Source organism: Pristis pectinata, chromosome X, assembly GCF_009764475.1.
Source record: "Pristis pectinata isolate sPriPec2 chromosome X, sPriPec2.1.pri, whole genome shotgun sequence".
Classification (NCBI taxonomy): domain Eukaryota; kingdom Metazoa; phylum Chordata; class Chondrichthyes; order Rhinopristiformes; family Pristidae; genus Pristis; species Pristis pectinata.
Window position 1 is genome coordinate 9925323 of NC_067450.1, and position 22217 is coordinate 9947539.

The 22217-nt window shown below is 40.6% G+C and overlaps 1 long non-coding RNA gene across 2 annotated transcripts in view; it reads left to right on the forward strand.

Moving 5' to 3' along the window:
• The first annotated feature begins 200 nt into the window (after positions 1-200).
• LOC127567026 (uncharacterized) overlaps positions 201-22217 on the forward strand; it is a 34972-nt gene continuing 12955 nt past the window's right edge. For both annotated transcript variants that reach the window (XR_007955833.1, XR_007955832.1), the window contains exons 1-2: positions 201-238; positions 4987-5098. This is a non-coding gene — a long non-coding RNA (uncharacterized LOC127567026). The remainder of the gene's footprint in view (positions 239-4986; positions 5099-22217) is intronic.

Consider the following 22217-nt stretch of genomic DNA (forward strand, 5'->3'; position numbering starts at 1 on the left):
CCTTCGATCTCTTTTTCCGCCACTCACTGTACTTCAGAATCCGTACAACAGAACCCACCCTTCTCTTTTTTTATTAGTGCATTCTAATGAAACACGTCCAATAGAAATACGAATTATGGTATTGCCACTTTTTATTGGCCTTTCCTCATGTCAATCAAAAGGACCAGAACCAGTTGTCCACGTGATCTGTTGGAAAGGGGTGTGTTTGTGCGTCACGAGGAGGGATCAGCCAGAAAAAGTAAACAATTGGTCAAATTAGTGATTTTTGACAGTTAAAAGTTTATTGAAACTGTATGTTTGTCTCACATCACATTGCTTTCCATCCTTAAATATAAATTCTAGGTTCTTTTGGGGTCGGTTTCGGTTTCCAAACGGTTAGTTGCTGTTGCTATGCTGCACGCTGGGAGTTGTAGTTCCCAACTTCTGAGGTGAATGTTTGTAAGCGCGGGGTGAATTCTTCCACAGCAGGTTTCCAGCTGGACGTCAACCCCTCAGAAACTGTGGTGGCAGAGGACCCAGCAAGGGCAAAAGAGAGCTTCCAAGAGAAGCAGCGTACAAGCCCCACCTCCTGCCTCCAGTAACAAAATCTACGCCCACTCTCAAAACCAGTCATAAACTGTTTATAAATATGCTTCTGCTGTTCCTAAAGAGTATGCTGGCAAGCCTCGATGCATAATTGGGAACTGGAGTTCGCGCGTTTGGCCGAATATAACATTAAACTCAGAGTAGCATTATAAAAGAGGACAATCACTGATGGCTCTTCCTTTGCCAACGTGATTATAACACGTCTTAAATATAATAACTGGAGTAATATTTATGCATTGTGGAAAAACCGAAATTTCGATGTTTTGGGTTGCTGTCGTAGATGTTTTTTCAGATACCCTTAACCAAAATAAGACAATTTGGTTAAAAATCGTACAGCTGGCTACCCGACTTCAGAAACGATAGTGAGATTTACCACCATGAAAAGAGTAATAGAAGCCAACGCTTTTTCAATAGCCACTTTAAAAATATGTACAAAAATACACAGCCAAAATGACTAGTCTCAATCCAAACTAGTGGCAGGTTGTTGACAGATAGTACTACTTATAAATTATTTAAAGACATGATTTTTGTTTGAAAAGCATGTAGATACACTTTTTGTGTTTTTCACAGTTGGTTTACATTACAGACCTCAGCACTCTAACAAAAGCAAATTGCATTTATATAGCAGCTTAAACACAGTGAATTACCTTTTGGCTCTTCATTTGAGGGTTATCAAACAAAATTTGACATTGAACCACATAAAGAGGTACTAGAAAGCTTAGTCAAAGAGAGAGGTGTTAAGGGGCCTGTTAAAGGAGAGAGAAACAGGTTTTGAAAGGGAATTCTGAAGTAATTAGTGTTACAGTATTTTAATGTTGCTGAACTCATGATTGAAAGTAAGTTCTCTCGTCCTCAATTTTTCTCCTCTCCTGTACCTAAGGACTATCCTACATTTCATTATTGACTACACTTCAATTGACTTCAAGTGCATTGGGATGATCTGAGCCTGCAAAGGACAACAAAAGCAACTAAAACTTCTGGTTACATAACTTTTCTAACAAATCAAAACATCCTAAGGTCCTTCCTAGCCAGTACAGTGGTGCAACTAGTAAAGCTGCTGCCTCAGCTCCAGAGACCTGGGTTCAATCCTGACCTCTGGTGCTGCTTATGTGGAGTTTGCACATTCTCCCTGTGACTGCATGAGTTTTCCCCAAGTGCTCCGGTTTCCTCCCATATCCCAAAGACATGCGGATTGATAAATTAGTTAGCAACTGTAAGTTGCCCCTTGTGTGTAGGTGAGTGGTAGAATCTGGGGGGAGATGTTGGGAATATGAGGAGAACAGGTTACAGGGAAAAATTAGTGTGAATTGGGATTGCTCTGTGAGCTGCATAGACTGTATGAGCCGAAATGGCCTCCTTCTATGTGGTAAGGAAATACTGAAATCGGAATGTTGTCAAGAAAAATTTGACACCATATAAGATCTTAGGGCAGATGACAAAACGTTTTTTTGTATCTTAAGGAGCAACAAAGACAAAAAGGGAGGTACAGTGATAGAGAGCTTTAGAGGAGAAATTCCAAAACCTGGGATCTTGACAGCTGAAGGCACATGCACCAATAAATTCTGGGATGATTAAGAGGACAGAACTATATTAGTGCAGATAACTTGGAGGGTTGTAGGGTTGGAGAAAATTACAGAGCTAGGAAGGGGTGAAATCATGGAGGGATTTGAAAATGGAGGAGAATTTTAAAATCAAGGCATTGATTAGGTGTGTCAATTTTGGTCAGCAAGGTACCATGTAAATCTAAGTCTTTTTTGCCAGGTATGGTATCATTAGTGCTAGCTGCCCTTCAATCTAAGAAAGTAGTTTTTTGTGTATGAACTTGAACAATGAATATCAACAAGGAAGATCCCAGCAGACCCTGATCCTCTTCTCACCTGTTATTCACATACATACACTTGCCAGCATGAATTTTTGGATTGTAATTCTGGTAAACTTTCTTCTGCATGCTCCAGAGATACTGACTCTACTGTTTCATCAACTAACTCAACATGGACTGGTGATCAAACTAGGGGAGCTTCTAGGTCAATGCTTTTACAATCAGAGGAGTTGCGTGTATATATTAATTTAATATTGTAACCTAGCCCTTTTTACCATATTTTTAGGATAATTTGAAGTCCTTCAAACCAAACTTTTCAAAGAGCTTTCTGAAGGTGCCTCATTGATAACCTGATTAAGAATGGGAATTTTTTATTCAGGAGGATAAAAAAATGGCCAAATTTCAACTGTGTATCTGCAAAATATTTTGCTTTGTTCTCACAGATCTTATTGAAACATAAAAGACTCTGAAATGGCGTGCTGGGGAGTGGATTTATGCCTTTAATGGTGAACTTGTCTGTGACATTGACAACATGTATATGACTTTAAAAAAAGGTTATTCAAGGTTGCTATGAAGGAACTGCAGAAGTAGAATTCGCAGTTCCTGAAATAATCTTTTTTTTCTTTCAATTACTGACCAACCAATTTTATGTTTCCAGTATTTTCTCCTATTGAATGGAGTTACCGTATTTATATGGGATAATTAGGAGCATGAAGAGTGTTTAGCATAATGAATCATGATAATAAAAACTCAGAAGTTTTTTTTACTGTTATCTATCTCCATCCCCAAAATGTGATAGTGTCCAGTATGATGTTCTGTACAGTTTATAAATTAGGATCAAGAGTAGACTGTTTGGCCTCCTGGATCTGCTCTGCCATTCAATAAGATCATGACTTATCCTGTACCATAGGTCCACTTTCCCACCTGATCTCATATCCATAGATTTCCTTATTGCCCAAAAACCTGCGGACTTGAAACTTGAATATTCTTAATGACTCAGCCCTTTGGGTTAGAGTATCCCAAAGATTCACAATCCTTTGTTTCAAATCATTTTTCCAAATCTCAGTCCTAAATGCTGACCCCTTCTGCTGAGACTGTGCTCCCTAGTTATTGACTTTCCAGTTAGAGGGAACTCTCTTTCAAACCACCTCAAAATTTTGTATGTCTTAGTGAGATCTGTGAGAGCATAGCAATATGTATTGCAATCCACGCTCTGCTGAGATCTACCTAACTTCTACTGAAACAATCCTTTTCTTGCTCAGGTAACCTTCTGACAATTTTTCAGAAAGTTAAATATGAAAGACTTCAAATAACCTGAAGGACATTATAAACAGGATGGAACAGAAAACAAGGTTAACATTGGTTAACAAATAAACAGAAATCAATGAAAAAAACTTGTGAAAGATTGAGGAAGGTGCTGAGTTGTGTCCTATGGGAATCAGTACTTGCAGTTATTGTTTCTAATGTGTAGAAACGCAGAAATCAATTTCAAATTGCTAACTTTGCATCCAAGACTATCATAGGAGGAGCAGTCGGGACAGACTATGCACCAAATTGTAGAAAAGCTTGGATGAGTATGCAACTGGAAGGGCAGATGGGAAAATCATTTTCATGCACTGAAATGTGAAGTGTTGGACATTGGGTGGAAACATGTGAGTCATGAATATGCAGTGCATGGAATGGAATTAGATATGGATATTTAGTACAGGACCTCGGGATAGCATTAGACTTTCAATATTGAGAAAATGTATTGAACTAGTTAAAAATGTACTTCAAGTGTGGTCTAACCAAGGGTGGATACATGTTTAGCATAATTTCTCTACTTTTCAGTTCTGTCCCTCTGGAAATAAACCCTAGTGCTTGATTCATGATTGTTATAGCCATACTGATCTGCTTTGTAACTTATAGTGACTTGTGTATTTGTCCTCCCTTCTCTACCCCCAATTAGATTCTTATTTTTCAAATGATATGTGACATCCTTATTCATTTTACCTTCGCACTTTTTAAACATTGAAATTCATTTGCCAATTTTTGCTCATTCTGCACGTTTGTTATTAGCTCGGACTTTGTAGGATAATGATGGTGAAGTTGTCACTTTTCTTCATCATTACCCTGTGTAACTGAAAGCAACATTTTGATTTTCATGTTTGCTCATATAAATATGGAAATTCTGAGGATTCTAACAGCCGTTTGCTGCAGGACAACAGGTTGCACTTTGACATTGAACTTTTCACAGAGTCCAGAGTTAAATGCCCCACAGTTAAATGTTTGCGCTTTCCATTAAACACTCTATCAGTTCCAAGAAAGTGCAAAGGGTCTTCTCTCCTTTATTTGAATGGAAGAGAGCAACTGTGGGAGTTTGGTAATAGAAAAGATTTTTAGATAAGTTATTAGTTTAAAAAAACTCTCTCAAGATTTTTCTAAATTTCTAATTAAACTTAATTTCATTTAAATTTTAATCATGAACTGTTTTTAACTTATTTAAAATCATAGTTCTTTTAAATGTTTTTGATATTATTGAATGTCTCAGAAAAGCACAGTGTTTTTTGATAGTTTAACAGTTCTATTTATTTTGAGGGCAGTATTTGTTTTGGCTGTCCCATATCCTGCCTCATATGACGTGGAAGGTCCTTTTGATGTGCAGGGCCTCACTATGAAGAATGCTGCTTGTTCCTGCTGGGATGAGTGTCTAAGGTAAGTTTGGAATTCTTTAGTAGCTTATGTAAGTTGACAGTGCTCAGTGCTGACCACAAAATCAGCCCTAATGTCTTGTAATTATTAAATTTGCTTTTCTTCGCAGTGGTGGCTATTCCTTTCATTGTGGCATTTTCTGCAAATTTAGTTATTTAAATTTTTATTCTGAAGTATAAATTGTTAATATAAATTGTAAACAGTAGTAGTCTCAGCAATGATCTTTGTGGGATCCCAGTTTCCACCTACTACCATTCTGAATAGCTACCCTTTAACTCTGCTTTCTGTCTTGTGGTCAGCTAGCCATGCATTCTGCAATTATGTCTCCTGACTCTGTATGCTCTGACCTTATTCATGAATTAATATGTGGTATCTCATTGAAGACCTTTTAAAAATGAGATATATTACATCTGTTGCCTTGTCTACTCTTTTGTATTGCCTCTCTAAAGAATTCAATGAGGTTGGACAAGCAAGACTTTGTTCATGACACATCCTTATATTTTTGGTTTCTAGATGCATTTCTCCTTTAATGCAGATTCCATACTTTTCCTTACTACTTATATGAAGCTGACTGGTCTATAGTTCCTGGACACGTTCTGTATTCCTTATTAAATATAGGTATAGCATCAGCCATTCACCAGTTCTCTGACACCACACCTTCTTCTAACAGATTGTTTAATATGTGCAATAGTGCCTATGTTACCTTTTCCCTTGATTCTTTTAAAATGCACACATACAATCTATGCAACCAAATGATTTATGCACTTTGAATTTGATTAGATCATTTAATAGTTCTCTATTTATTTAAAATGCAGATATATCATTTCTAATTGCATATTGCACTGTCAAATCCACCTTCACCTTCTCCTTGGTAAATAGCGAATCAAAATAATATGCAATACTTCTACCATTTTGTTATCATTGCCTGTTTATGACCCTGCTTCTATCTGGACTTTTCTTTTCCATTTATGTGCCCTTAGATTTTTTCACTATATTGATTTATGTTCCTAAATAATTTTATTTCATTGTTCCTTTTTTTGACATCTACTAATCTTTTGATATTCTTCCTTGCAATGTTCACTTATGTACTTCATGTATGTTGTAGATCTTATCTTCAAATTTTACCTTTTCCCAGTCACAATTTTTTTATAGCTATATTTAACTAGCATCTAGTTCATTTGTTTGTTTGGCAGGTTTTTGGGGGGGCTCTGTTGTACACTGTTTTAAATGTTTCTCATTGTTGTCCTACATTATTGTTTGCCAATATTGTTGTCACGCTTATATCCTTCTCAATTAATATCCTAAACCATATTGCATTATGATCACTATGGCTTGGGCATTCCCAACTTCTCTTGTCTACTCTGGCCAATTACCCAATACCAGATCCAGCAGTTAATCCTCCATTTTTTAATTCTTTCATGGAATGTGGACATCACTGGCAAGGCTAGCATTTGTTGCCCATCCCTAATTGCCCTTAAGAGTGCATCTTCTTGAACAGATATGGTCCTTGTAGTGATGTAACTTAATGCTGTTAGGTAGGGTGTTTTGGGATTGAGACCCAGGGACAATGAAGGAACAGACATACATTTTCATGTCACATTGGTGTGTGACTTGGAGGGGAACTTGCAGATAGTGGTGTTCCCATGTGCCTGTTGGCCTTCTCCTCTAGAGAGTAGAAGTCATGGATTTGGGAGGTGCTGTTGGAGTAGCCTGGGTGAGTAACTGCAGTGCATTGTGTAGATGGTAGTGCACCAGTGGTGGAGACAATAAATGTTTCAGGTAGTTGACAGGGTGCTGATCAGGTCGACTGCTTTGTCCTGGGTGATGTCAAGCTTGGTGTTCAGTTGAGTTTCCAGTCAGCGGTGATTCTCAGGATATTCACGGTGAGGGAATTTGGCAATGGTTATACCATTGAACATTAAAGGTAACTGTTTAGACTCTTGTTGGAGATGGTCATTGTCTGGCACATGTGTAGTGCAAATATTACTGGCCATATTTCAGAACAAGCCAGATGTTGTCTTGATCTTGCTGCAGGTGAGTACAAACTGCTTCATACTGACCCATGTGCAATTGTCAATGATCATCTTGACTCTTGACCTTCTGGTGGAAGGGAGGCTATTGATGAAGCAGCTGAAGATGGAGCTCCTGCTGTGATGTCCTGGTGGTGGGATGATTGACTTCCAACAACCACACCCATCTTTCTTTGTGTGAAGTTTGACTACAGCCAGTCAAAAGCATTTCAAGTGATTTAAGATTTTCTTTTCTCAGGTTCCTTGATACCAGACTGGATAAATGTAATATTGATGTCTAGGGCAGTCACTCAACCTTCATGGGATGTGACTGTAGTTGGCCAAGCCAGAGTTTAATGCTCATCCCTAATTTCCCTTGAACTGAGTGGTTTCCTGGGCTATTTCAGAGACCTTTAAGAGTTGATCACATTCGTGTTAATCTGAAGTCACATGGTGCTAAGGTAAGAATGCAGGTTTCTTTCCCAAAAGGACGTTGGGGAACCAAATTTTTATGAAAATCTGGTAATTTCACAGTCATCACTACTGACATCAGCCTTTTAATTTTGCACTTATTTAATTAACTGTAAATCAATTTCCCAACTACTTTGAAGGTATTTGAACTTGAGTTTCTAGACTGTTAGTCCAGTAAGAACCACTATGCCATCATCTTGAATTTTGAGACCAGGATATACTGAGTAATTTTCCATTCTGTTGGGTAGATGCTAGTGTTATAGCTATACTAAAACAAATTGGCTAGAGGGGTGACTATTTCTGGAATACAAGTTTTCAGCAGCACAAGCAGTATTTTATCTGGCCCCTTAGCTTGACCGTACCTTGTGTTGTTTCTTGATAGCTTGTAGAGTGATTTGAATTAGTTGAAGGCTGGCTTCTCTTATGATGGAAACCTCAGGACTGGGCCATAATTAATTTTCCTCTCAACATTTCTGATTAAGATGCACTTTATCTTCATTTTTGCACATGCAGTGGACCCTGCCATTATTGAGGATGGATGTTCTTGGAGTCTCCCATCCTGTTAGTTGTTAGAGTGAGCACCATAATTCATGACCAGGTGTGGCAGGAAAACAGAGTTTTAATCTGATGAACTGATTATGGCATACCTAACATTGTCTTTTACGACTTAACACAAATGTGATTCTACTATATTGTGGGTATACCAGGTTGGCACCTCATTTTAGGTACATTTTGGTATTGCTCCTGGAATACTCTTATGCACTCCTCAGTGAACCAGGAGTTGGTCCATTGGCTTAATTGTAACAGTAGTGAGGAATATGCCAGGCCATGTAGTTAAAGATTGGGGTGTCAGTAACCCACAGCACCTCATGGATGCCTAGTTTTGAATCGCTGAATCTGTTCTGAATCTATCCCTTTTAGCACAAAGTAGTGCCATGCAACACTATGAAGGGAAAAGGTAGAACTTCATCTCCACAATGATTGTACAGTGGTCAATCATTTGTGACAAATTGGTGAGAATGACCCTTGTGTTGGTTCACTCACTACATGCCACAGGCTCGGTTTGGCAGTCATGTCCTTCAAGACTCAGCTAACTTGGTTTGTGGTGGCTACTCTCAGTGCTTCTTCCAAATGTTGTTCAACGGGGAGGAGCATCAACTCATCAGCTGAGGGAGAACGGTAGGTGGTATTCAAGAGGAAGTTTCCCTAACCGATGCAATGTGATCTGCAGTCAATGTTAAGGATTCCCAGGGCCACTCCCAACTCTGTACCACTAGACTGAGACCTTTTATGGGTCAGGACATCACCAAGGATCATGATGGAGGATGCCAGGTCATTTTAAAAGGTATGCTTCTGTGAGTATGTCAGTGCCAGGTTGTTTAAGCAGTCTGTGGGGAACATTCAATTTGACGCAAGTTCCAGAAGGTAATGAGAAGAATTTTGTAGGGATACTGAGGTAGGATGTGCCTTTGCCAGTATTGAATCCTGTGCCTAGGTTGGTGCTGGGTAGTCCATCTGTTTTTACTCCTATGTTTGTTATTTTGTAGTTGTTTAGTACAACTGAGTGATTTGCTAACCATTTCAAAGGGCAGTTAAGAATCAGCCATAATGCTGTGAGTCTGTCGTTGCATAGGACACATTTTCTTCCCGAGAGGACACCAGTGAATCAGATTTTTTTTATATTACAGCTTTGTTATTTTATAGTCACCACTACCTACACAGTGCACATTGTACACATTATTCCCTTCACTCAAATCAAAAAGCAGTAAGTTACAGATACTGGAAATCTGAAATAAAAACAGAAAATGCTGGAAATACTCAGCAGGTGAGGCAGCATCTGTGGAGAGAGAAACAGAATTAACATTTCAGATCGATGACCCTTCATCAGCATTGGAGAAATTAAAGGCAGGTTGGATAACTGTCTTGCAGAACACCTCTGTTTTGTACACAACAGTGATCCTGAGCTTCCAGTTGCCTTTCATTTTAATTGGTATTTCAGGTCAATAACACTTCATGGTGGGGGGGAGGTTCATTGAACTGGGGCGTTAGCTCTGTTTCTTGCCACAAATGCTGCCTGACCCAGTGAGTAGTTTGGGTTCAGGTTTTCAGCACCTGCACACTTTTGATTTTTAATCCCTGGGCAGTTGTGAGGTAATGCAATTTTACTTCTCTTCACATATGCTGCTTGACCTGCTGGTCTTTCCCAGCATTATCCTCTATTTCAGATTTCTAGTAACTGCTGTATTCTGTATCTCTTACCACAATCCAAGTGAATTCTATTTCGGTCTCGCTTTTGGCTGTGCTGCTTCTGTCCATTCGCATTATGCTATTTATAATTTTCAAGCACCGTGATTGTGCCTCCCCTTTTTCTTACCTTATGATTTCTAAGTCTGTTATGTCCTGTAATGTTAAATTCCCAGTACTAATTTTTTTTCTGTAGCCATAAATCAGTATTCCCTGCTATGTATCTGGTTTATTGCAACAATTTCCCTGTTTTATTATAGACACCGTGTGCATTGCTTTACAGAGAGTTTGACTCATTTTTAATGGCAGTTTCTTTCACTTTATTTCCAACCATCATTTCACTCCTTTGTTCTGTCAGTCTGTGTATTCCCTGACTATTTATGTTCTCCTTCAGTATCGTCTGACCAATACTCTCCTCTCCTTTTTCATTTATATTTAAGCTCACTTCATTTCTTGTCAATCCCTCCTCATGTTTTACTGTTTCAGCCCTTTGCCACTTCTCCGTTTACTGTTTCTGCTTGGACTTTCGTTACAGTCTGGTTCAGGTGGGACCCATACTATCCAATTCCAATACTGGTGCCAATGTCTCACATCAGCCCTTAAGCTACACATTAACTAGCCTGACCTGTCTGTCTCTCTGCCAATTTACACATGGTTTGGTCAATAATCCCGAGATTATTATCTTTGAGTTTCTGCTTTTTAATTTAATTCCTAAATCCAGATATTCACCCAGTAGGCTGTCCTCCCCCTTCCTAACTACAATATTTATTTCAACATATACTGTGAAAAATGGATTCACCACATCTTTCCCAAATTCCTCTTGAGCCACCTCAAAAAATCACTTACCCTGGACCTGAGTAGGGAACACACACTTTCTCTTGCTCTTTTTAAACTTTCTTTTTATACTACTCATTATTTTGAGTACTTTGGATTCATCTCTCTTCAATTGTGCTGATTATCAAATGGCATTGTGATTTTTTTTCTTCACTGCATTGATTAAATGAACAATCCATGAACACTACCTCATTATTCCTTTTTTTTGCACTATTTGTTTATTTTTGTAATTTATAGATTTTTATGTCTTGCACTGTACTGCTGCCGCAAAACAACACACTTCACGTCATATGTCAGTGATAATAAACATGATATAAATATAAATAAAAACTGCACCAGTGCCCACTCTTAGAGTCATTGAGTACTACAGCACAGAAACAAGCCCTTCAGCCCATCTAGTCCATGTCAACCTGATCTTCTGCCTCGTCCCACCTACTTACTGTACTCTGAATCTTACACTTAAACTTCTCTGATTCCGATTCTTAAACTACTCCATTGTTCACTTTTAAATTATTCCATTTTCCACTTTTAGCCTACTTTGGCTCCTGCTTTTAAAACGACTATGGTTCCTGCCCTTAATTTAGTCCATTTCCAATTCTTGAATTACTTCCTCAACTGCTCCAATTTCTGTACTTAATCTAAGTACAGAGTACTGGAGTACTTCTAAACTACTTCAGTTCATGCTCTTAAGCTATTCCTGCACTCGTCTTCCCTATTTCTTGCTCTTAAACTGCTACTCCAGTTCTTGTTCTTAAACTACTCCCATTCCCACTTTTAATCTTCATCAGTTCCTGCTCTTAATCTGCTCTGGATCCTGCCCTAAACTATTTCATTTAGTGGTGGAAGGGTGTTATTCTGGCTGGAGGTCTGTGACCAGTGGTGTTCTGCAGGGATCAGTGCTGGGACCTCGTTTTTGATGTATATAAATGACTTGGACAAAAATGTGTTTAGTAAGTTTGCAGACGATACAAAAATTGGTAGAGTTGCAGACAGTGAAAAAGGTCGTCAAAGGATACAGTAGAATATAGATCAGTTACAGATATGGGTAGAGAACTGGCAGGTGGAGTTTAATCCGGGCAAGTGTGAGGTGTTGCACTTTGGGAAGTCAAATGTAAGGGGAAAGTATACAGTTAATGGCAGGACCCTTAACAGCACTGATGTACAGAGGGATCTTGGGGTCCAAGTCCATAGCTCCCCGAAAGTGCCAACACAAGTAGATAGAGTGGTAAAGAAGAGGAATGGCATGCTTGCCTTCATTGTTCGGTGCATGGAGTACAAGAGTCAGGAAGTCATAATGCATTTGTATAAACTCTGGTTAGGCCTCACTTGGAGTATTGTGTGCAGTTTTGGCTGCCCCATTACAGGAAGGATGTGGAGGCTTTGGAGAGGGTGCAGAAGAGGTTCACCAGGCTGCTGCCTGGATTAGAGGGTATTAGCTATAAGGAGAGGTTGGACAAACTTGAATTGTTTTCTCTGGAGTGGTGGAGACTAAGGAGAAATCTGAGACGTTTATACAATTATGAGAGGCACAGATAGGGTAGATAGCCAGAATCTTTTACCCAGGATAGAAATGCTGAATACTAGAGGACATCGCTTTAAGATGAGAGGGGGAAAGTTCAAAGGGGATGTGTGGGGCAAGTTTTTTTTTTACACAGAGAGTGGTGGGTGCCTGGAACGGGCTGCCGGGGGTAGTGGTGGAGGCAGATACAATCATGGCGTTCAAGAGGCTTTTAGACAGACAAATGAATATGCAGGGAATGGAGAGAGATGGATCATGTTCAGGTAGAAGGGATTGGTTTAGTCTGGCACAGACATCATGGGCCGACGGGCCTGTTTCTGTGCTGTACTGTTCTATGTTCTTAAACCTCCCTGGTCCTCGATATTGATATACTTCAGTTGCCACTCTTAAGCTAGTCTGGTTCCTGCCCTTAAACCACTCATGTTCTTGCTCTTGAGTTAGTCAGCTTCCCACTACTAACCTTCTCCATTTCCTGCTTTTAAACTAATTCAATTCCCACTCTTTAAGTACTCCTCATTCTTAAGATTTTCCTGTGTTCTGGCTCTTAGAGTGCTTCATTTCTTGCTTTTAAGCTTCTCTCATTTTTGCACTGATACCACCCATATTACAGCTCTTAAATGCCTCCAGTTTCTGGTCTTAAACCTCACTGGTTCCTGCCTCTGGACCACTCTGGTTCCTGCTCTTAAATGTCTCTGGTTCCTGCTCCAATTTCTGCACTTAAATTGCTCCAGTTCATTCTCAAACTGCTTGTGTTTCACATGCTAAACTCCTCCCTTTCCCACTTTCCATCTGCTCCTAGAAGCGCTTTAGAAACTCCAGTTTCTGCTTTTAAACTACTTACACTTCTGCACTTGAACTACACATGTTCCTCCTCTTAAACGTTTCTGGCTCCAGCTCTTGAACTATTCCAATTTCTGCTCTAAAACGGCTCAGGTTCCTCCTCTTAAACTACATTTTTTCCTTATTCTTCAACTACTCCAGTTTCCGTACCTAATCCACACTGGTTGCCTCTCTTAACCTACTACTGTTTTTCAAGTCTGAAAGTTAAAGTACTATCTCCCACTCTTAAAGATCTTAAAGTTCCCACTCTTAAACTACTCCATTTTCCTCTCCTATTCCTGCTCTTGATCTAGTCCAATTCCTACTCTTGACCTCCTACAGTTCTCACTCTTAAACTACTTTTGTTCCTGCTCTTAGGTTTCCGCACTTAATAAATTACTTGTATTCCTGCTCCAAACCACTCCACCACCAGCTCTTAAAGCATTTCAGTCCCTCCCTTTAAGTTGCTCTAATTCCAACAGTTAAAGCACTTGTGTTCCTGCTGTTAAGCTACTTTGGTTACCACTCTCAAACTATTTCCAATTCCCACCCTTATCCACCTCAGGTTCCTAATCTGTAATTACTCAGGCCTCTAAAACTGTACTTGTTCCTATTCTTAAAGTGCTCCAGTCCCTGCTTTTAAATGACTCACAATTCCACACTTAAACAACTCCAGTTCCTCCTCTTAAACCTCTCATATTCTTGTTCTTAAATAACTTAGATTCTTGGTCTTAAGCTACTGTGGTTCCTGCTCTTAATGGTCACTGTTAAACCACTCTTGTTCCTGCTCTTAAAGTACTCCTGTTCGTGCTTTTAAACTACTTGTATTTCTACACTTAAATCACTTGTGTTCCCGTTCGTAAACTACTCATTCCAGCTCTTAAACTACTCTAGTCCCTCCCCTTAAACCATGTATTCTTGCTCTTAAACTACTCCAATTCCCACTCTTATACCACTGCAATTCCCGCTATTAAGCTGTCATAGTTTCTGCACTGGATACTGTTCTTAAACTACTTTGGTACCCACTTTTAAACTGCCCAGGTTCCTGCTCTTGAGCTATTCCTGTTCCCACTTCCCATGTTTAAACTACTCCAGCTCCCATTCTTAAACTTCTCCATTTCCTATCCTTAAAGTACTCCAATTCCCACTCTTAAACTCCTTTGGCTCCTGTCCTTAAATTACTCCAGTTCCCACTTGTAAACTACTCTAGTTCTAGCTCAAGCTACTCTGGTTCCTGCTCCTAAACTATTTCCAGGTCCTACTCTTAGAAAATAAGAACATAAGAAATAGGAGCAGGAGTAGACCATTTGGCTCTTCAATCCTGCTCCACCATTTATCAAGATCATGACAATCTTCTAGCTCACCTCCATTTTCCTGCCTTATCCCACCTCCCCGCACCCCCCATCCCCGACCCACCAATTCCCTTAATATCCAGAAATCAATCAGATCTTAGAGCAGGATAAAATGTCAGCACAACTTTGTGGGCCAAAGGGCCTGTACTGTGCTGTAATGTTTTATGTTCTATCAGTCTCTGTTTTAAGTGAACTCAGTGACTGACCCTCCACACAGCCTTTTGAGGTAGAGAATTCTAAAGATACACCATTCTCTGAATGACAGAATCTCTCTTCAACTCAGTCCTAAATGGCCTATCCTTTATTCTGAAATTGTAACCACTGGTTCTAGATTCCTCAGCCATGAAAAACATACTCCCTGCATCCAGCCTGTTGAGCTCTGTAAGCATTTTGTAAGCTTCAATGAGATCTCCTCTCATTCTTTTAAACTCGAGAGAATACAGGCCTAGTCTTCTCAATTTCTACTCAGCAAAGTAGTCATCTGTGGAACCAGTCCAGTGAATCTTCACTACACTCCTTTTATGCCAACATGTCCTTTCATAGGTAAGAAGACCAGAATTGTACATACTGTAATACTCCAGGTGTGGTCTCACCAAAACCCTATATAATTACAGTAAATCATCATTACCCTTAAGCTCAAATCTTCTTGTAATAGCACCTGCCTTCTTAATTAACTACTATACCTGCATGTTTTCAGCGACTTGTGGACAAGAATACCTGGGTCCCCTTGAACATCAACACTTTGCGCACTGAAGTGGATGACCTAATTTTTTCCATATTATATTCTTAAACCACTTGGGTTCCTGATCTTATACTACTTCAGTTCCCACTCTTAAACTACTCTGGTTCCCACTCTTAGACTACTTCTTCTTCTGCTCTTAATCCACTGCAGTTTTCACATTTAAACTCACAATTCACACTCTTAATCCTAAATGCCTCTGGTCCCATTCTTAATACACTCTAATTTCAACTCTTAATCTTCTCTGTTTACCTCTAATACTCCAATTCCTACTCTTAAGCTAGTGAAGTTACAGCTCTAAATTACTCTGGTTCTTGCTTTTAAACTACACCAGTACCCTGGGAGTAACAATAAATTTTGCTTCATTTCCTTAGTTTACATAGTTTATTTGAAAACTGCATGTTTGAGTTATTGAGTTAAGGAGGTGCTCCATAACATTTTATCAAAATGCAAAGTATTGGTCTCTCATACTGCAGATTAAAATGTAATTTCCCCATATATAAAAGACATAAGATCCCATTACAGAAAAACATTGAGCCCTTCTTAACATACATGAGCTAGATTCACATAGAAAAATGCAAGACACTTCGAATATACAAAAATGCAATGCACATTCTCAGAAGAAATGAGACTCCAAAATAAGAACATAAGAAATAGGAGCAGGAGTCAGCCATCTGGCCCATCAAGCCTGCTCCGCCATTCAATAAGATCACGGCTGATCTGGCCGTGGACTCAGATCCACCTACCTGCCTTTCCCCCAAAACCCTTAATTCCCCTACTATGCAAAACTCTAGATAACTGTGTTTTAAATATACTTAATGAGGTAGCTTCTACTGCTTCCCTGGGCAGAGAATTCCACAGATTCACTACTCTCTGGGAAAAGCAGTTTCTCCTCGTCTTTTCCCCCGAATCTTGAGGCTATGTCCCCTAGTTCTAGTCTCACCTACCAGTGGAAACAACCTTCCTGCCTCTACCTTATCTACCCCTTTCATGATTTTATATGAAAAATGCAAGATCCTTAATGCCCATAAAAGCAAGTCTATTATATAACTGCTATATGTTCTGATACACTGCTAAGTGACTGGTAGGTTCACCTGAGAAACTTTTCCAATTGTATAAAAATTCTTGTCTGTGGTCACTTTGATTGCATGCCAGGCTGCAGGATATGGAAGTGCCTTCAAACCAACTTCTTTTAAAAAAGACTGGTTTCAGGATGTCACAACATATGTCAGTGATAATAGACCTGATTAAGATTCTATGTAACTCATCTCTAGGCATGTATCTGGAACTTTTCTTGGCTTTAAAGCCCTTTAAGGAAACGAAAAAATTTACAATGGAATACTCTTTCTAATGAACCTACTTTGCACCTCTGGTAATTGCATAAAAATGGAAAAACAAGCAAAGACATTTGCAAAAATTAAGGGATTAAATTTCCACAAGGTTCTTCCACATCTGTTTATGCTGTTTTCCAAGATTCTTGTGGCTAATCCACCAAAGATGAGAGGAAATCCCTTTAGAAACTCATCCCTAAATCCAAACCAAATGAATAAATGATTGTAGCAGACAACATACAAAAGCAAGTAAATGCAATATGTGAAAAATCCAATTGTCTTAAACTCTGATCAGAAGCCAATACCTCAAATAAAATAACTGCCAATGTCCAGAAGGTAGTTACTTGACCTTCCCATATCACTGCTTGACCTCCAGATCTCTTCAAGGTTAGACTGAACCACAGATTTCATAATCCACTCTGCAACCGAATTCACACTCTTAAGTACTTCTCCAGTCTCAGTGTCTTCGTCCCAATGTCTCAGTTTGTGACTTGCCTGTTTTCAGATGAGACATTAAACCAAGACCCTCAGGCTCTATCTGTGATCTCAGGTAGGTGTAAAAGATCCCATAAAACTATTTTGAAGAGCAAGTGAGTTCAACCCAGAGTCTTGGCCAATATTTATCTGGTTATTATCTCATTGCTATTTGTGGGAGCTTGTGTAAGTATTTTGTTTTTTAATTGCTACGAATAAATTAGCCGTTGCTTCCCCTAAATTACAACCATGACTACATTCTGAAAGAACTTTATTGACTGTTAGGTAATTTGGAATGCCCTAAGATTATGAAAGGCACTATATTCATGCAAGTCTTTCTTTCCATTTTCCCCAGTATATTATTATCTCACCATCCAGACAATTATCCACACCTGAAATGGATCTAGAGAAATGCAATAAAAACAGAAAATGCAGGAACTATTCAGCAGGTCAGGCAACATCTGTGGAGAGAGAAACAGATTCAATGTTTTAGGTCGAAGCGCATTCATCAGAGCTGGCAAAGGGTATTCCCAGTTCTGATGAAGGGTTTTTTGACCTGAAGCGTTGATTTGATTCCTCTTTCCATAGGTGCTGCCTGACCTGTGTGTTTCCAGCATTTTCTGTTTTCCTTTCTGCAGTTTTTTTTATATATTCACCTAGAGAAAGGGAGATGCTGAATGACAGATATGCAGAGAAAGAAAGCAGCACAAACAGAAAGAGCAGAGAAACAACGTTAACAGTTCAGGTTGATGACCTTTCATCAGAACAGATAATGAAAGTCCAGTTCTGATGAAAGGTTATCAATCTGAAATATTAACTCTGTTTCTCTACCCACAGATGCTGTCTGACCTCATGAGCATTTCTGGAATTTTCTTTTTCCAGCATCTGAAGTATTTGGCTTTTAGAAAGATTGATAGTTGAATTCGAGAACGCAAAGAGGCTTTTTCCTCTCCAAAAATCTTTGAAATACTTTTTCCACATTAAGGGTGCCATATAAATCTGACATTTTGTTTCAGGTTTTTTGTTGAGAGGAGTTCTGGCAAGAGCAACAAAAGTCAAGATTCTGCATTTACATCATATACTTGGCAGATCTTCACTTGGAAAGCAAGGAGCAATGTGTCCTCATGAGAAGTGGATGTAATGGCAAGTCTTTGTTTGTGTGCAGGCCATTGGTATCCACTAACTTTTTGTTGAGGTCCACAGTTGCACTCATTGACTCATTTGAGGGTTCCTCTTGGAAATGCTTCAACACAGTGAACCTCTGGTTTTGATCATTTCACTTTGGGGTGTTGCCAAACATAAGCACTTTACCACAAAATGATAATAAAAAGCTTCAGAACCAAAATTACTGCACTAAACATTCAATTAAGCTCAATTACAGTTATCTGCAATAATAGAGTTGACCCGTCCCAATTTTGTGCATAATAGAAATGAGGAGGTAATTGAGGTTCTAATTGAGGTTCCACAATATAGGACATGTCATCCAGCACACCTTTCTTTAATCAAACTTAAGTCAAGAAAAAGAGCATTGGCGTTTAGTGTAGAAACATGCAAATTTAACAGTGGCTGCACCTTGTACGCAGCTTCCAAGATTTGGCTCCATTGAAATCAGTACAATAAGCAGCAATTGAGGATGAATTTCTCGACAGCAAAACTAAAAAGCATTAGAGTAGTTAGATTACATTAAAGGTTGAGGATAAGTGCAGCAATTTGCAGAGACTTGGAAGAAGAAATTCAATTGCAAACACTGGTATCCTGGTAAGCGCCAACCCACAGACTGAATTCACTATAGCGCTCTTGGTCCTCCGGTCTGAATAGTCATAGGTACAGATGAATGTTGCTGTGTCAGAAACCTGATGCAAATCCATGCTGTCTGCTGGTACGCCCCCAGCAATGAGTCGCGCCCCCCTGCTTCCCGCCACCCCCCCCCCCCCCCCCCCCGGCTCAGTGTGGAGCGCTGCCTGTGGGAGCTGGTATTGGACAGACCAGGGAGAGCGATGCGGCTGCTCAATTCTGGGACACGGGGCTCAGGACTGCACCCAGGCCTACACGGTGAGTGCAACCATTGCTGGGGACTGACAGGACCTGCTCCATGTTTTGACAGACAGCACAGATCCTACCGCCTCCCTCATCATCTCCTGTTGCATGTGGTGGAAGCTGCCGTCTCCCCGTCTCTCTGTTTGTCTGCACAGATTCCCCCAGACCAGAGACTTCTCTGTGGGAACAAGCTCAACTGAGAGTGGGAGAAAGCAGCTTCCATCACATCCATCATGTGGCTGTAGTTTGTTTTGTTGTCTGCTTACTGCCCACATATACATGGCTTGCCCACCAGAGTCATGGACAGTGTCCTGAGTGGCTACCAGTCATAGTGGTTCAACTACAGATGATGTGGCAGTCTGAGCAGAATGAACACATCATGACTGCTATCAGGGTATTCTGAATTGACCTATGTGTTACACTGCCTTGGTTACACACCAGCTGGAAATCATGGTATATCTCACAGTTAACATGTGGCACCCACGAAGTGCCATGTGTGCAGTCAATGGTTTTCTAACCATGAAGAAGCCTGCAGTCCTTGCAAAGAAGTATGTGCTCACTCCACCTGCTTCTTCTGGCAAGAGAGAAACAGAAATTTATGTCATAGAGTGAAATGTAGTTAGCTCTGTTTGTATAGGAAGTGTCAATGACTTTCCTAATACATTAGTAAACAGCACATTGGGAGATGTACTGCCAATTCAGAAGGAGATCTTCACATAAATGTTCATCCAGTGACTATGGATGGAAAAAAAGAACAGCACTTTTTAAACAGTGAGAAGCTAAAGACCGTAGGAGACTTCTCTTTTGGGGCAAGGGGTGATGGAGGGGAGGATCCAACTGCATAGACTATCAAAATATCACAGGTATAGAAAATAATCAAAAAAGTGTAAGGAAATGCTGTTTTTGTATCTAGAGGACTGGAGTATAAGGGGATAGAGCTATAGAAAGTCCTGCTTAAGAATGCACAGTGCACTAGGGATGGCGGCAAAAGATGTGGATAGTGGTATAAATGGATAAGTTACTAGACTAGCAATCCAGAGACCAGATCTAACAAACTGGAGATGTGAATTCAAATCCCACCATGGTATCTGGGGAAGTTAAATTGTTAATTTGGTTATCTGGATTAAATTTGAATTTAAAGCCATTTTTACTAATGGCGACAACAAAACTACTGGATTGTCATGAAAACCCATCTGCTTAACTAATGCCCTTCAGGGAACAAAATCTGCCACCCTTACCTTATCTAGCCTGCAGGTCCTTCCCAGGTTACGGCAAGGTTCTATTCCTGAGAACTGTTTGTAACTTGCAGTAGATGGCAAATCCATCCCACTGGCCTCCCAAACGCTCGCTCGTATGTACAGGCTGTACATAAATCGGGCATTTGTAAGATAGGAGGACCTGCATATATAACTCCAGACCCACAAAGATGAGGTGGATGAGAGACTAGCCCAACAAACCTTTTGATCAAAGCAACTGAATGGACCACTTGGCACCTGATTTTGGCATGGCAAAGTCAATTCCAGTCTAGGGAAGGGCTGAAACCTGCACTTACACCCATCAGACAGGTTTCCATAAAAGCTATAATGTCAATGCAGTCATCTACAAGGATCTCATTGACGATGAGGGTCTTTGTCTCAACTGAACAGAAATTCTGCAGGGAGTTACAGGGGAGGGGGTGGGGGCAGTGACAGCTAATACGCTAGGCAGAGAGCCAATAACTGGTTTGGTGATTTATTTGCTGCTTTGGTTTGGTTTCATCACCAAATCAATTTTGATTTTGTTAATATCCCTTTTTTTTTAACCAAAATAAACTTTATTCGTCATGAAACACAAACTATACACAACAATAAAACAGTGCAAACCTTTACATTCGTGTACGGATCAATCATTAGTGTTACCTTTTTATAGATATAAAAAAAACACAGCACCGATGCCACTCGTGTGGCTCCCTGGGGTGATACCCCAATCCCATATTTACAATATTTAAGAGGCTTCCTCGCCTGACCCTGCCCCTCCCTCTCCAGTGGCAGAAGAACCTTAAACTGTTGTCCTTCCCCACCGAGCCCTTGCGTTGGCTGCACCCAGCTTCAGTGCATCCCTCAGCACGTACTCCTGCAGCCTGGAATGTGCCAGTCATCAGTATTCCCCTACGGACATCTCGCCGTGCTGGAAGAACAACAAGTTTCGGGCAAACCAAAGGGCGTCTTTCACTGAGTTGATGACCTTCCAGCTGCAGTTGTTGTCCGTCTGTGTGTGTGTCCCCGGGAACAGCCCGTAGATCAGAGAATCCTCTGTTACGCAGCTGCTGGGGGTGAAATGTGACAAGGACCCTTGCGACTTTCGCCACACCCTCCTTGCAAACCCACAGCCTGCAAAGAGGTGGGCGACTATCTCGTCCTCAGTGCAGACCTCCCGGGGGCAGTGTGCACTGGGACTGATGTTTTGACCATGCAGGAAGGATCTGACTGGGAGGGCCCCTCTCACTGCCAGCCAAGCAAGGTCTTGGTGCTTGTTGGTGAGTTCTGGCGATGAGGCATTCTGCCAGGTGGTCTGGATAGTCTGCTCATGGAACCACCCCACAGTATCCATCGAGTCCTTCTCCTGCAGTGTCTGCAGGATGTTCCGTGCTGACCACTGCCTGATGGACTTGTGGTCAAATGTGTTGGTCTGGAAGAACTTTCTCACGAAGGACAGGTAGTGTGGCAGCGTCCAGCTGATTGGGACGCCGTGTGGCCACGGGGCCAGGCCCATCCTTCGCAACACTGGGGACAGGTAGAACCTCAGCACAATGACACTTGGTGCCCACGTACTTGGGTTCCACGCACAGCCTGATGCAGCCACAGACGAAGGTGGTCATCAGGATGAGGGCGACATTGGGGACACTTTTGCCCCCATTGTCCAGGGACTTGTGCATAGCGACCTGTCGGAAATCTGTGGCTGTTTACCGAGAGAGCTCTAATTGCCAGAACCTCGACAGAATCTGTGGGTATCACGCTCTTTGTACCACGTCAAGAGCAGGGACAGCTTCATGAGTGCTGTCGGGATTTCTGTTCTAAATGGTTTTGCAATTAGTTCTTCCCAGTATATATCTGCAAAATCTCTCAGCTGCAGTCTATGTTTCATTGTGCCAATGAGGGCCCAGTCTGGGATTTTATTAATTTCTGTGTGAAAACCAGCCAACAAGTTGACAGAGATCTGCACTTTTACCTCTGTGCAGGATATTGTTGGTGGCACCTATTCTTCCAATACTGCACCCTTTGTAAACAGTTTGTGAAGCTGGTTATTACCAAAGG